We start from the raw sequence: 5,056 nt of genomic DNA, 5'->3' as shown, positions 1-5,056 counted from the left end.
GCCCACATCACTGTGATGATTGGTGGGCAGGGGGATACTCTTTTATTAATAACTGATTCCTATCTGCAGCTCAGGGAGCAGGAACAATCTGCACAGAGGTCAGATATACTCTGTGTAATGGCTCACCCCCCTTCTTTTCACTATTCAGTCTCACTGACTGACCTGCCCTCTGCTCTTCTATCTGCTCTGCTCACTTCAGCCTGCATTTTCTTTTAACCCTTTCACTGCCTGTCCTAGCTTCTTAAGCTTTGTGTATCCTAATTTAATCATTTGTAGCTGCTGCTGGTCTCCTATTAAGAATGTCTTAAAGTGTACCAGAGATGATTGACAGTGTTGTATACATACCTGGGGCTTCCTCCAGCCCCATGCGCACAGATCACTCCCACGACGCCGTCCTTTGCTGCCTGCTGCTGCGGTATTGGGTCCCGTTAGTTCTGCCAGTCTACCCAAGGGAAGTGCGCCCTCTACGTATCTCTTCGGTGGTCGCTGGAGAGATACGTAAAGAGCGCAGTTCCTCTTGCGCAGACTGGCTGAACTAACGGGACCCAATACCGCAGCAGCAGGCAGCAGAGGACGGCGGCGTGGGAGCGATCTGTGTGCATGGGGCTGGAGGAAGACCTGGGTATGTATAAAACAGTATCAATCATCTTTGGTTTCCTTTAAGGGTGCCATACATCAGCAACTTGGCAGTGTATTTTTGGTGAAATGCTGTCAGATCACATATTTTTGGGGGATGCACTACAGCAGAGCTCAAACTATCCCAGCAGACCTTTAACACCACTGCTAAAGTCATGTATATTTGGCCCCACCCATGACCACACCCACGGTCTGCTGCATGACCACGCCCATTTTTTGGCGCGCCGCGCTACGCGCGGCGCAGGGGTTTTTTATGCCCCCTGCAAATTTCTGGCTGCCCCCTTATATGTGCCTGTCTAGAACCGGCCCTGCACACACATCAGATCGCATAGTAACTGCATAGCACGGCCGTGCTATCAGTTATCACGCTTTTGTAAATCAAGCCCATAGAGGGTAGCGGCAGGCTCTTACCTCTCTAGCAGCGCCTGCGGGGATAGCCGACCTCTTCACCTCCACAACGTGGACGTCATCAGTACAAGCCAACACTAGAGCGAGAAGAGCGGCGGTGAAGAGGTTGGCTATCCCCGCGGGTACTGCTGGAGAGGTAAGAGTCTGCCGCTACACTCTATATGTTTATACCGTGAGTAGGGGCACAAGGAAACTATAGCGGGGACACAGTGGAAGTAGTGGAGACACCTGTTCACAGAAAGTGACACTTGGGAGGACAGAAGGGGACATCTGGGCAGAGAAGGGGGACACCTGGGAGGACAGAAGGGGACAGAAGGGGACATCTGGGCAGAGAAGGGGGACACCTGGGAGGACAGAAGAAGACATCTGGGAGGACAGAAGGGGACACCTGGGAGGACAGAAGGGGACACCTGGGAGGAACCAAGGGGACACCAGAGGAAACATGGGGGACACAGAAGGATACCAATTGGGGGATAACATCTACAAGAGGCTCCTGGAACATGGAAGCACCAGGTTTAGTATATATATTTTTCCCCCCTAGTTTTTGCCCTCTAAACCTAGGCCTTGTATTCCGGAGCATCTTATACCGCAAAAAATACTGTACTTGCATATTTCAAGTGAAGTAGAAATTTGTCACGCAGCCTTTCAGACAGCCGTGGCACAGGAAAATAGAAACACAAAAATGACTATAGAAAAGCTTTTTTTTAGGTTCTTGTATTGAAAAGCTTTTTGACGTTTGTGGCAAAGAGATGCGAAAACACAGAACACCTAAGGGGTTAAACAGAAGATAAAAATGATCTAGAAAACTTAGAAGAAAAAGTAAATTGGATTGGGGCCCATAATGTATTACTACATTTCTATTACAACTGACATTCAACTATATAATTGTAAGTTGGAAAGTGCTGTAAGTTGGGTGTAATTATTTCATTTGAAGGTCAAACATGTTCCTTCTATGGACCTGCATATCAAAGGACACTTCCATTCATGGAGCAATCCTATATGAGCTTCCTGTGCTTAGAAACGCCACATGACCTTGACTGACTAGTCACTTGTTGGTCCATTAGTATAGGAAGGGGTTCTAGTGGGCATCTTCTTTGTTTACCTGAACACAGCCATAGATTATATTCTCCTCATCAGCTGTCTGATTGAAGACCTTGTCCCAGAGCCTGAACTCTGCATTTATTTTGCACAGCTAATAAGGCAGATCCTGACAGTGGTGGGAGTGCTTCCATTCATTATGCACTTGTCTTTTACAAGCTAAAATGGGCCACAAAGAGAAACACATAGGGAATGATTAATGAAGCCTTCTATCCTCCCATGGAGGGAATGCACCAGTGTGGAAATGTCAAATGTCCTGCATAATGCCAGCCCGGCGCGTCCTTTACTGTGCTATGTAAGGTGACTGGTGAAAGCCTATTATGTAAGAACAATGGAAATATACAAACATTTAGCATTTGTACTTTTAAAATATTTAAAGCGGACCTGAACTCAGAACTTCCTCTATGCTCTAAAAGATAAGCAGCAGCATAATAACCTTTAAAGAAAAACATTTAATTGTTACAAATCCTGCAATAATTCTACAGTGTGTCTACTTCCTGCTTTCATGAAAGCAGACATAGGGTTAACATCCTGTGTTTACCAATTCGCTTCTCTGCAGTAGCAGTCAGCTGACAAAAGTGAGAGATCAAATTACAGTTGTGATTAGTCACAGATGAGGGGGAATTAGATAAGCTAAACTCTCTAAATACACACAGGGTGCATTTTTCTATGTTTTCCTTCTGTCCTGTGCAAGACTTCAGGTCCACTTTTTAGAGGAACTTTACTGAACATAGCCTGACCGGTTCGGGACCAGCCGTAGTTAAAACTACAATGCACTTCTGTCTTATGCCATTGCCAATTACCGATGAGCATTTTTTTTTATTTTTCGTTTTTTTGACTTTCCGATTTCTGAGGAGTATTTTATTTGTCATTTTTTTGCATCAGATAATCCAAAAAGGTTAAAAAAAAAATCAGGAAATTGGAACAGAATCTTAGGATTGGTCTAAAGTTACCGCGGTAATCCAATTTTTTTTTTTTTTTGTAGAAAAATTCTGCATTGTCTGATTGGTCCAATGCTTCCGAGTTCTGTGATGGGGCTAAAATTACTGAATTGTTGTTAATTGGATTTCTGTAGAATTCTGATGTCTTTTTTTCAAATTCCGATTGGAAATTATGACTTTCGATCGGAAATGCAGACATTTCAATTCCGCAGAATTCGAATGTGCATCCCTACTGCCTAAGCCTGATGTGGAGTAGTCTTAGCACCCCCCCCCCCCCCCCCCCCCAGTCCCGTGCATGAGACGCAAATCCCTTGCACGAGACGGGCTGTCTAAAGTCAGCTGAATTCCATACCTCAGTCAGGAGCCGTTTTCATTGTCTCCTGACCTCCTGATCACTGTAAAAGTTTACCTCAGCCATATATACATTTTTAAATTAAATACACAAGTGGCAACATCTTTATGGCTGCTGGCAAGCAGCATCACTGTGGAATGTTTGTGGTGTGTTCCAATCAGAAGCTACACCTGGGTCAATATGCAGTTGCAGTTAAGTTTTTCTCCAAAGTAATATTTTCAAACCTGTCAATAAAATGCCTTTTAATATAATAAAGAAAATACTAAAAATAGTTTTGAGAGAACTTTTTCACCTACTTTTTGGTACTTTTTCAATTGCAAAGTTTTGAAAAGTTATTCTAAATAGAAGATGAAAAATTATCTCCTAAGAGAAAACTCAGGAGAAAAAGTTAATTGCACATGGGCTCTTGTCAATAAAATGCCTTTTAAACAACAGCAAGCAAGAAAATACTCAACATAATTTTGTTAGTACTTTTTTACTTACTTTTGGTACTTTTTTTTAGCTGTGACGTTATTTTAAAGAGAAAGGAAAAATGATATTTTAGGTGAAATTAAAGGAGAAAAAGTTAATTGTATAAGGACCATGGTTTCCCAGCGTGCACTGGGAGGAGAGGGCTTGTGACATTGTAGCCAAGGCTAAAACATCACTGGGAGGGTGGAATTATATATCATTATATATATACAGATATATAATGTGTTTCTGATGCTGAAACTGGAATAATTATATAAAATTGAGTATCCAGAATAATTTAGTACATTCTCCTACATGATGTTGCGGTGCCTTTTTAATTGTGCACGTTTAAGTGAACTAAACTAAATAAATAAATTAAAAACTAAATAAACAATACAACAAATGATAACAAAAAACAACAAATGTCATCAATTTATAAGTGTAACAATCTGCTGGTGTGTGAGCACTAGCAGACAGACAATTATCAGACGTTCCCAGAATGGGAAATATCCACAGACAGTGTCAGTAGAAGGCAGCACTAACACTGAGTACAGATAATGAGAATGGTCAGGAAAAACAGGGTCGGTAACAGATCTGACAGACACAGTACAGAATCGGCAGGCAAATACGACGTTAGTAAACAGGCAGAGGTCGGCAACAATCAGATGAGCAAAGGTACAGAATCGGTAGGCAAAAGCTAAGTGAGTGTTCAGGCAGAGGTCGGCAACAGATCAGATTGGCAAAAGTACAGAATCGTTAGGCAAAGGGTAGTCAGAGGATCAAGCAGAAGTCAAACACAGTATATCAATCAGTAATAATAATAATAGGCTAGCTAGTGTGGAATCCCCGGGGTCCTGCCGGTTCAAAGCACACAAGGATCTTACTAAGGTCTGAAGCCTTCACTGCGAAGTGTTAGCTAGAGCAGATAGTGAGCAAGTGTCAGCACAGCTCTTAAATAGCCTGGGTAAGCAGGCAACCACGCCCCTAAACCGCTTGGCCAATCAGGCACTGGAGGTGGAGCCATATGTGTCAGCTGACAGGTGATCATCTGACACGCTTCCTTAGAGTATAAGTAGGGCGTCACTGACAGCGCATGTGTCTACCCTCATTTGCAGTCTGAGAATCATGCGGCCGGATCTCTGCATGAACGCTGCTGACACCATCCCTGACA

This window comes from Hyperolius riggenbachi, chromosome 1 (genome assembly GCF_040937935.1).
Source record: "Hyperolius riggenbachi isolate aHypRig1 chromosome 1, aHypRig1.pri, whole genome shotgun sequence".
Classification (NCBI taxonomy): Eukaryota; Metazoa; Chordata; class Amphibia; order Anura; family Hyperoliidae; genus Hyperolius; species Hyperolius riggenbachi.
The sequence above is the reverse complement of the archived record's forward strand: the minus strand, read 5'-3'. Positions refer to the sequence as shown.